Source organism: Anticarsia gemmatalis, chromosome 27, assembly GCF_050436995.1.
Source record: "Anticarsia gemmatalis isolate Benzon Research Colony breed Stoneville strain chromosome 27, ilAntGemm2 primary, whole genome shotgun sequence".
Lineage (NCBI taxonomy): Eukaryota > Metazoa > Arthropoda > Insecta > Lepidoptera > Erebidae > Anticarsia > Anticarsia gemmatalis.
In genome coordinates this window covers 6452589-6464603 of record NC_134771.1, presented here as the reverse complement: position 1 = coordinate 6464603, position 12015 = coordinate 6452589, and the positions used below count along the sequence as shown (strand labels likewise).

The 12015-nt window shown below is 35.6% G+C and overlaps 1 protein-coding gene across 8 annotated transcripts in view; it reads left to right on the top strand.

The window, feature by feature from the left end:
- The first annotated feature begins 646 nt into the window (after positions 1–646).
- The window catches only part of rhea (Talin_middle and talin-RS domain-containing protein rhea), a 116902-nt gene continuing 105533 nt past the window's right edge, over positions 647–12015 (top strand). For 4 of the 8 annotated variants that reach the window (XM_076132017.1, XM_076132022.1, XM_076132016.1 and 1 more), the window contains exon 1: positions 647–1010. The gene's annotated coding sequence lies outside the window, so the exon portion shown is untranslated. The remainder of the gene's footprint in view (positions 1011–12015) is intronic. The other 4 variants (XM_076132015.1, XM_076132014.1, XM_076132021.1 and 1 more) reach the window with 3 other exon arrangements.

Genomic DNA, 12015 nt, shown 5'->3' with positions numbered 1-12015 from the left:
GACCTACTGCTAGGTACTATTCTATCACAGACAGAAGACAACTCATGACCATAGATAGGCATTTGTGGGTTGGCAGAGAAAAAATACTGAACTTATGCGTTGTATGAAAAAAATTCATGTAGATAACGAGTCCTTTCAGGCGTATCTCCTTAATTATATGTAGGTAGTTAGGTATATTTATTTGACACTATTCACTCAAGCGAGAAATCAAGACGCGCCAATTACGAGTTTTAGTGCCATCATAAACATATCATCACATTTAACGATCTAGCTATTTAACAGATAATACCTATGATGTCATTATCTCTAAATTTAGTTTAAGAGACAATTTTTAACAAGAATGTGTATAGCGGAAGCCGCTGTCATATACACAAGTATAAATCGATCAATTAGCTTCCCTTACTAGTAAAGTAGGCAACTTTAAGCCTACGCCGACCTTGCGAATTCCTAAGAAGAAATCAAGATCTACAAACTAACTCGTAGTGCCTTATATGGCCGTGTGCCTGATTCTCAGCATTTCTTTTATCTTGACCATTTTACAACAATAAAGTTTCTGTCTCAAGTTTGTTAAAAATCGAACAAAAATAACGATGACTCAAACTTAGCTCTCGATTGCGCGAAATCGGACGTCCTATTACGTTGGCCAGTGAGTGAATCAGCTGCGTGAAAAAATCAATACTGCCCGCGTTACATGAATTTATTCCCCATTACCGACGCGCTGCGGACTGAATTAGCGCTCAAACCGGTTGTTTTGAACGATTTAAATATTAACAATACGTGTTTTATTGAAAATTAGTCATACTTTATAGTTAACTACGCTAATTACACTGACGAAATTGAATTAACACCGCTGTGAATATAGCCACAGGTAATTGCTGCAGTACATCTAGAACGCACCAGATGGCGCAGTAGTACTCGTGATGTTGTTACATACTGTATGGGCGTGTGAGTGCTTGTGTAAAAAAATAAGTGTTTTGTGTTGTTTTAAGAGCTAATGGAGAGCAAAAACGGTAAGAAACGTTTTATAACATTCCATGCTTTCACACACGATAATCGCAACATCACCGACTTTACAGAAAACTCGTAGGAAACAAGAATTCTTACATCTGTCCGATTCGACGTATAACCCGAACAAATTTGGGTCGCGTCGTTATCGATGCATTTCCTACCGCTCCCGTCCTATTCGTTTTGGCAGGGTTATATTCCCGCCATCTTGTGACTTGAGCTTTCAGGATTTCGTATAAATATATCGATCGGAAGCTTAGTGTAACCCAATTCCTTCGTTATTCTCGTTCCACATGAGGCATAGCGTCCGTTAACTGGTAATAATTAATACTGGTTATGTGTTAACACGTCCAAATTGGCGCCAGTACACATTGTTGACATAGAGTAGCTGGTATTCAGGCTTACAAAATGTGATTATTGTAGCGATTTCTGGATGAGAAGTAGAATGTAGTGTAGAAGTTGGTCACGAAGCATATCTGAGCTATGGCTTGTGTAGATAGGTTGTTCAATTGTGAATAATGGGTGTAGTTGGGTAAATTCTGTGGCCTTGCGCGAGGCGCCTACATCTATATGAATGACATCAGTATTCTTTATATAGATTTTACTAAATAATACTTTGTTTTTGGTCGCTGTTACTACATCAGTCGTGCACCGAACTGGTTTACCTTTGAACTAGACTAAACACTACAATGATAGATATAAAACACTTTAGAATGACATAATTATCGTAATCTAATAATTAATTATGCATGCTTAATCTCGGAGCTACGTAGTTATATATTTAATGATATTATAATATTTATAGCTATGAAACTGTTAACCTTCTACTGATAATTCCAAGAATTTAATGATTTCATGTAACCTATTATAATATTTTGATGTGCTATTGGTATTTATATATCATCTCTCTTAAATATTTTTTATCCATGAGATAGTATAGTCCTATATGACAAGATGTATGGATGTGAATGAGGCAAAGGAAGTTTGTAAAGATCGTACCAAGTGGAGTTCTTTGGTCTCTGACTACCTCTATGGGAAAATGGTGTGATATTATGTACATAGGAATTACTCAGGTCCCATAGATCACAGTATGATGTTAAGTAACCTTCCTCTTTAATTTAGCTTCCTTAAAAATAATTCGGTATCTGGTTGTCAGTTCCAGAGATTAGCACAACCAAATTCACAAGAAAACATTTAGGTACCTCCATTATGTTACCATAGAAATATTTTTACAATAATATCACAACAAACCAATTTGATTTTAAGTCAACTACTCGATAATAATGTTAAATAAACCAGAAATATTACTCATTTCCTAGAAACAATTGATTATCTACTATTTTTTTATTGTGACTACAATTTAATAAGAAAAAACCAGTATTGTTTTGTTATCAAATTGATTGAGTCACAGCATCTGTTCTTATTTACTATGAATCACAACTGTTGTTTATTAAAACACCACTAAAATTACAAATATAAAACAAGGGAAGTTACTAAAGATCATACAAAGTGGCATTCTTTTGTAACAGTTTTCGTTGCTACTCCGCTCCTAATGGCCGTAGCGTGATGTTATATAGCCTATAGCCTTCCTCGATAAATAGACTATCTAACACTGAAAGATTTTTTCTAATCAGACCAGTGGTTCCTGAGATTAGCGTGTTCAAACAAACAAACAAACAAACAAACTCTTCAGATTTATAATATTAGTATAGATAATTAAAACAAAACTACTGACTTGCTGTTCAACTATGTTTTTCCAATCAGAATAGGTACAGCATTTGCAGACAATTATTCACATTTAAAACATCAATATTATGAAGCAGGTAAAAAATATAGAATTCCCATAGAGTCATGGAATGCATGAATAAGTGTATGAATCTTGTTGCACAGGTCATTTAGTATGACTTATGTTTATTACCTATTTTAATAGACCTTTGACCTGGAGGAGACCTAGATGTAGTAAAGTAATAGCATATTTAATATGTCTCATATTTACTCAAACATAGATATATACATATGACGACATACATATTCAAAAATAATGACAATTGTAGATAATATATGACCTAAAATTGTAATAAACTTTTCTTATTTAATTAGGCACATTCTAATTAAAATCAGAGTTTTGTGATATTCTCTATTGGTAATACTTTTTATTTGAAAATCTTAACTATCTCCAAATAGGACATAGGTAGGTAGGTATATACATAAAATCACATCTTTTCCCAAAGGGGTAGGCAGAGACCAAGGAATGCCACTTGATACAATCCTTACAGACTTTCCTTGCCTGATTCACATCCATACATCTTGTCATAAAAAACCGCCTGTTACTAATTCTAATTACCCAAACTTTTTTCAAGACAACACCAATATGATCTGTGTATGTCTTTCTAGGGTTTCCCCTCTCGGCATTTTACTACTATTATACCCACTATTTAGGTAGGTCTAGCTATGTATTTATAAAAAATAAAACATGTAGGAGCTATTGGCAAAATACTGTTATTTCAGAGATTTTCAAAATTACTAAATTGTCCATAATATCCTGCTAAATAAATAACCCATTAATGTGGTAAACCATATTAATTGATTTGATAACAATTAAACATTAGTTTATACAATTACCTACCTATTTACATAGTGTCACCAGATTTTCCTTGCACTGAATGATATTATCACGAAGGATTTATTCATTCATTTGTTTATTATTTGTAATATTCCTGTTATATTTATTCATTGTTTGTTACATCTATACTAATATAATAAAGCTGAAGAGTTTGTTTGTTTGTTTGTTTGTTTGTTTGAACGCGCTAATCTCAGGAACTACTGGTCCGATTTGAAAAATTCTTTCAGTGTTAGAAAGCCCATTTATCGAGGAAGGCTATAGGCTATACAGGGTGTCCCAAAACTCAACGATAATCCGAGACAGGATGAAAGGCCAAGTCATACCGGTTCTAGGAAAAATAAAAAAAAAATTCCATATCACTTAGTTCAGCAATAATAGACACTTTTCAAAAAAGTTGAAATTCTACACCCTTGGTCGCATTTTCAAGTCCTGTGATCACCAATGTTACAATTTCACTGTGTTTTTTTGATTTTCGTGATCTTCATTAAATATGCTATTACTCGTAAAACAAATTAATGCATAAAACATTGTTAATTTAATAAAAAAAGTTAAGTTTTAGTGAGTCATGGTTCTCAAAAATATCGTTAGTTAACTTTGACGCTTCATATTGAAAAAAAAATGTACTACACTACCATTGGCAAGTTATTCTAAAGGTTGGCGCAATTAATCAGGATTTCAAAATGGTACAACACTTGCCACTTTTCTTGCCATTAAAAATGTTATTTTTATTTGAACGAAGAGTATCCTCGCAGATGGATCGGAAGCAGTGGTTAATTTTATGGCATCCTCGTTCCCCCGATCTAAATCTAGTAGATATTTTTTACTGGGAATGCATAAAAGAAAAATTCTTTAAAAATCAATACAAAATCTATCAGAGTTTCGCCAGAAAATTGACACAGCGTCAGAAGAAATTAATGCAGAGAATTTTGCTTGACCGGTGAAAAAATCTTTTGTACGCCGTTGCAGAGCTTGTATTCGTACCAGATGAAAGCAATTATTTTTAGTAAAGACGTAATTGAGTCAGTCCATAACAAATATTAAATGTAATAAACATAATAGGTAATAATAATTAAAAAAAAAACAATGAACGAACCAACGTTCCTATTTAATTATTCTCCTTAAACTAAAGTAATTCCAAATTGTTTTCCTCTGGCACGAATACAGACTCTGCAACGCCTTACAAAAGACCTTTGCACCAGTCAATCAAAATTCCTTGCATTTATTTCCTCTGACGCTGTGTCAATTTTCTGGCGAAGTTCTGAAAGATTTTGTATTGATTTTGAATAGACTTTTTCTTTTATGCATTCCCAGTAAAAAATATCTACTGGATTTAGATCGGGAGAACGAGGATGCCATAAAATTGTACCACTGCGTCCGATCCATTTGCGAGAATACTCTTCGTTCAAATAAAAATAACATTTTTAATGGCAAGAAAAGTGGCAAGTGTTATACCATTTTGAAATCTTGATTAAATGCGCCAACTTTTGAAATAAATTGCCAAGGATAGTGTAGTGCATTTTTTTTTAATATGAAGCGTCAAAGTTAACTAACGATATTTTTGAGAATTATGACTCACTAAAACTTAACTTTTTTTATTAAATTAACAATGTTTTGTGCATTAATTTGTTTTACGAGTAATAGCATATTTAATTAAGATCACGAAATTCAAAAAATCACAGCGAAATTGTAACAATGGTGATCACAGGACTTGAAAATGCGACCAAGGGTGTGGAATTTCAACTTTTTTGAAAAGTGTCTATTATTGCTGAACTAAGTGATATGAATTTTTTTTTTATTTTTCCTAGAACCGGTATGACTTGGCCTTTCATCCTGTCTCGGATTATCGTTGAGTTTTGGGACACCCTGTATAACATCACGCTACGGTCATTAGGAGCGGAGTAGCAACGAAAAATGTTACAAAAACGGGGAAAATTTTGACCCATTCTCTTAGGTGACGCAAGCGAAGTTGCGCGGGTCAGCTAGTGTTAAATACAATTTGTATAAACAATTGAGGTTAATAGTAATTTTATTTATCTTTCTTACAACTATTTTCACAGGTTTGTACCTAATGCTACAATGATTGAAACTCATTAATTTAATTTAACAAATTTATAATTTAAACTTTATAATGACTTACTATATGCCTATGGTGAAATTTAAACATTATGACTTTTATGGCATGTAATTTTACAATTATTTGTCCACAGAACAATTAATATTATAATGGGTCTTGTAATAATCTAAGTCGGGTGAACAAATAAGGTATCCTAACCTTTAATTTTCAATTGCCGAGACCCGTTGCATTAACTTGCATTATAATATTATGTATACTAGTCGCGAGAGTTTGAAAATACAGAACAATTGTTTGTGTGAGCTACAAATAGTTGTTTTGGATCTGGTTGTACTGTCCCAGTTTGTAAAAGTCCCTAGCGATTCAAGCGCAAATCTTAGTGCAGGAGATGTCTTTAAAAAAAACAATTATATGAGACTCATGCCTAACAGTGACAAAGTAATGAGTTACATAAATTTTCTTCCATTCAAGACAATGCCTCAGCATCATAACGTCTTATATACCTTAGTTAATATTCAGTACATACAATCAGTGGTGAGATTAACATATGTACATAATTAGTTCATTTGATTGTGTAGTATTAATGATACTGTCTTGATGTTACTACTATATATAGTCGCGTAATCTCTGACTGACTTCCTTTAGATGTCAGGGGCTTGTGATAATAAGTTGTCGTTTTAAATAGCTGGTGTGTGGTCCTGGGTTTGTTTCTACGACTTTCTCTGATACCTCGTTCGCAGATAGAGCTCGAAACTCGATGTAGACACTAAATCGTTGTGTTAAAAGTAGTTTTTTTTTAAGACAACTCCCGCACGAGGAATTACTCTTATGTCGTGGGGACTCTACAACGGATACGAAGTACAACCAGACCCGAAACAATTATTTGTGGATCGCTCAAATAATTGTCTCGTGTGGAAATCAAACCCACAACCTAGTGTGTTTGCGGGTATATCGAGTTCTCCCGTGTTTCGGAAAGCACGCCAAATTGCGGGTCCCAGCTGTCGTTTTCAAAGATCTTTGACAGTCGTTAACAGTAGTCAAAAGCTTGAAAGTCTGACAACCAGTCACCGAAACGGATCGTGTTATCAGCCAGATAACCGGGTTGTGGAGGTTGATAGCCAGTCGCTCCATGTAAAACACGGTATTGCTGCATCCAGTGAGACTAAAAAAGTTCGGCTGAAAATAACCTCATTTATAGGGAAGCCTTATTGGCAAACCAACTTCACTATGCGCGCGTAGTAATAATTAAAAACGCAAGTGAAACAACGCTGCACAACTAGTAAACGATACGGCCAAGCAGGGCGGAAGCGAGTGGGCGGTTATGCGAAATGCCGTAACATACCTGATGTCTACAGTCTATGGTGAATGAATGAAACAGGTCTATTTTATCTGTGCGTGGGCGGGCTGTGGGCTCACGATGCTGACGGGGAGAAATGATCGAGATTGATAGACATACTGCCTGGTGCTGTTGTTAAAATTGTAGTGATTATTTTCTTGTAGTGATGTTCAGAAACTGTGATTTCAGGGTGTCACGGGGACTATAACAAACATACAAACAATGGACACGAAGTAGAACCAGACCCGAAACAATTCTTTGTGGATTGCAAAAATAATTGTTCCGGGTGGGCATCGAACCAACCCCCTTCCGGCGTATTGGTAGCGGCGTGGTGACCTAAACCAGTGCGCCACGGAGGCAGATACTTATTTTACAATTTTCTCCATCGTTACCATTTTTCTGGTCTCCGAGAGGTAGACTTTAAACTTAAACCAATGTTCTCAAATCTTTTAATGGCATACACCTAGAATTTATGCACTTTCGCATATGTCAATTAGTAATTAGGGTTAAATTGTGATCATTGCATTTTGTGTTTGAGGTGCTATAAAAGTTCCATTAAAAGAGTCCTGTGTCAGTATCATTGGTGAATTTACCCATCTAGTTGAGGATCTTCCTTGCCCCTCGCTTTCCCTGGTCCCCAGTATACTGTAGACCAGCTTTGATTGTCGCCACAGTTTATTAAAACGGCCAATTTCATTCCGTAACTGTCATCTCCCACACAGTATTACATAGTTACATACACATACTATGTTATTTACAAACACAATCGTTTGCCACTGACCTAGCCAATCAATCATGTACACTATCGCCTTGCTTCGTATACAAACATGTATTTGTGTAGTAAATTATTATCAATATTATTTACTACTACGCTCCGATCTGCAGAGTAGTCTTGGACCAGTTCAAAATATGGGCTTATATTAGTCCATGGCAAAAATACTAGTAGCAGTTTACTGTTACTAAATTGTATTACGACTACGTGAATCTAACAGTCTAATTATTAGTCCTATATTATAGTCCCTGGGCTACTCTTAAGAGATCAGTCTTTCTTTTGCTTATGCCCTTAATTTTCTAGTTTTTATTGCCTCTTTAATTAATAGGTAGTAAATGCGACTGTTATAATGCAATCTCGAGATATCATTGGTCGAAAAAACCTTATTATTTACAGATTCTGTTAAAAATTCTCAGTGTTTACCCCGATTAGGAAAGTTGCAGATCGTTTGCTCATAGCAGAGCATAAATGCGGTCTGACCTTTTGCCGGACGCGTTAGATACCGTCCCACGGGACTATGAAAGTGATGAAATAGATTGTACACTTGCGCAAAACTAAACAAACTGCACAATTTCAATAAAACGAAATAACAAATTAAATGACATTACCTACATATAAATAAATAAATAATAATTTAAACCATTAATGTCCCACTGCTGGGTGAAAGTCTTCTCACGTAATGAGGGAGGGGTTAATCCTACATATGACAAATTAAAAAAATACAAACATCTTAATTCCCACGTACGAAATCTGGGTCAATATCTGCAATGCATCAAATTTTGCGTTTAATAAACAAACAAGTCTAGATATTGCACTGATACACGATCTGTGACGAGACGCGCAGATTTGTCTGATAACTGTCCGATAACAGGTCATTGACTCCAGTCGAGAGTATTCTTGACATCTCTGAAATGTTCTGATAGTAGTTGATATAGATACCTAACTTGTAAAAGGTTGGTTTTACTCGATAAAACGACATATACGGATCATATAAGTGATGTCCTTCAAATAGCTCAGGGGGCCTACTATGTTTCGTGAAAAGGAAATTTCTAAAATATTGTGCAATTCGCTTTTTTATTTTAACACGGAGTAAGCAGTATCAGATAAACATTGCTATTTTTTTTGCACCATAGTTCGACCGATACTGTATAACGGATAGAATTCTGATAAACAAACGAGATTTCAACGAAAAAAACGAACGTTTTCGTTGAAGAAATAATTATATTATTTGTGGGTCGCACAAATTATTGTTCCTTGTGAACCCACGACCTCCCGACGCAATAGTAGCAGCGTTACTTTAACCACTGTACCACTTACCCCCGGTTTCTGAGGTACATTTAGCGGTAGTTTATCTATTCAATAGCGTTTTTTTATATGAGTTATTGAACAGATAAACTACCGCTAAATGTACCTCAGGCAACCGGGGGCTAGGCAGTTAGTTTTGAATCTACTTCGTGTAGAGAAACAGTAAGGTATTATCATTCTGCGACCACCTGTTGATGTCTGTTGCACGGCGTTCAACCAATGACTGCACCGCAATACTATCAACAAATAATATTTACTATCAATCAACAGATGATAGCCACAATAGTAGTATTTCTCACGTAAGTGGTAGATGCTGAACGTTCAAAATCTGGGCAACACACTCATGACTTTTTGAAGAAAATATAAATGGTCACCTACCTAGGCAATACACCAATTGTTCTGTGTGTATTAGAAATAAATTGTCACTTGCTCTAGTTGCGAGAGACCTCCATTATGTGGAAATCTTACATGCCTAAGATTTAAAATACTTCTTGAAGGTACACCAAGTCCCTGAACTTGCCGAGCGTGGTGGACTCGCGCTTGAGATTTTAAAACAGTTCTTGAAAGTTGAAGGTACACAAAGTCCCTGCAATTGTCCAGCGTTGTGGACTCGCAACCCAACCCTTTCCGCCTTCCGAGAAGAGACTTTTGACCAACAGTGAGACAGGAATAGTTAGAATATATTTACAAGACTAGCTGACCCGCACAACTTCGTTTGCGTGACATAAGAGAGAATGCGTTTAAATTTTCCCCATTATTGTAACATTTTTACTGGTACTCTGCTCCTATTGGTCGTAGCGTGATGATGTATAGCCTATAACCTTCCTCGATAAATGAGCTATCTAATACTGAAAGAATTTTTCGAATCGGACCAGCAGTTTTTGAGGTTAGCGCGTACAAACGAAACAAACTCTTCAGCTTTATAATACTAGTATAGATTGAAAGCTATATTTCCTAACCTACATGAAGCTGCCTATTGCAGTGTTTCCGCGTATTTCCTTCGCCCTATTTAATTTAGTGTTAGTTTCACACAATACTATGTTATAAACCGCTTCTATTTCTGTTTGTGTGTTTATTTTAATGGCCGTTTTGTTGCGGCAACTCTGATTCAGTTGGAAGTCGGGATAGAAAGAAACAATACTACGCTTTCTGATATAGGACGTTAATGAAAGCCTGTGAAATTTGTTTTCTCTTTTACTAGGAGCTTTCCTCTCTCAGCACCAATTTGTTCAACACCGACCGTTTCAGCACTTTATTGTCCGTATCACATAGATTCCTAATCATTTATGGATATGTGCGGTAGGCACATATACGTACAATTATTTCTTAATAGTAGCCCAGATTTTGGTGAAGTGACCGGTATAAGGCAATAGACTCGTCCCCTATTACATGAGACTAACATTGCTGACAGCGAAACGTGGTTGTATTTCATACACCTCTGCCTCCAAGTATAACAGGTGTGATGTGATGTATGTCTTTCTTCGAATATAAATTCATATGGCTGGAGTTGATTTCATATGGCGCATATGTGTCCCTCAACCAGTCTAGCTGACTTCATATTCATGGCTATAAGAAACCACCTTCACAGTAGCTAGTATATTTAGCGTATGATAATGACCGAGATGTAGTGATGATGTCACCGCACACTATAACACTATAGTACTATAGAACTATAGCAGTATAGCGTGACTGTCTAACTGACCCAATTATTGGCGCGCGCCTCACTTTGACATTGTTTGTGTCAATTTTATTAAAGCGCATATTGCATGCATTCACTGGACACTGGGGTATTACCATATTATAGGAATTTGTAGAAAAAAAGACATTACATACACATGCAAGCTTCTGCCCGCGAATTCGTTCGCGTGAAATATTTTTCCGGGGTAAAAAGTACCCTATGTATTAATTCAGGTTTGTAAGCTATCAGTGTACCAAATTTTCATTAAATCACGCCGGCTTTCAGTTATTATTCGCATCAAAATCGATCCATTCGTTTAGGAGTGTAATCCCATCAGACACTGTCAGGCACGGATGCACTGAAGCAATTATCGTAATTTATGATTGTTAAAGTTACTGTAAGTGAATATAGAGCTGGCATTAAATAGTTTAAAGTATTAGTTTGACACACGAGTTATAGTTTGATATGTAGCATGTCAATTTCCAAATATATTTATCACTAGAGGCCGCCCGCGACTTCGTCCGCGTGAAACCCTTGCCGTGTAAATCCCGATCCCTAGCCTATGTGTTATTCTGGGTCTTCAGCTACCTATATACCAAATTTCATCTTAATCCGTTTAGTAGTATTTGCGTGAAAGAGTAACAAACATCCATACATACATACATTCTCACAAACTTTCGCATTTATAATATTAGTAGGATAGGTTTATAAATCTCTACTAGTCGTTTAGAAAAGTGCATTTGTTCTGTAAATATCATCTCTTTCTAAAATTATTGTCAAGTGCAAGAAATAAAAGATGCATCACAAGAAAAACCAGCAGCCAAAGTGCCAAAGTATTTATTATAACACTAAATTTTATACGCCGTCAGCCACTGCACGCGTGTTAATGTTTTTATAAAAAAAACAAGTATTTTTCCTCGAAATGTAATCATTCATCCTGCCAAATTTCAGCTCGATCGGTTCAGTTGTTTCGTGAAAGCGTAACAGATATTTCATAACTTTCCCATTTTATATTATTGGTTTATTAATTACTGGTTGCTTGCGATTTTGCCCCAGTGAAAAGATTTTACAGGGTAAAGGATATACTATGTGTTAATCCGTGTTATAAACTATCTGTGTGCCAAATACCAAAATCCTTTCAGTATTTTTGCGTGAAAGAGTATTTTCATTTTATACTATTGATTGGTTAGATCAACCTAGTGTCAAAATTGGTCAAGCCACTTAA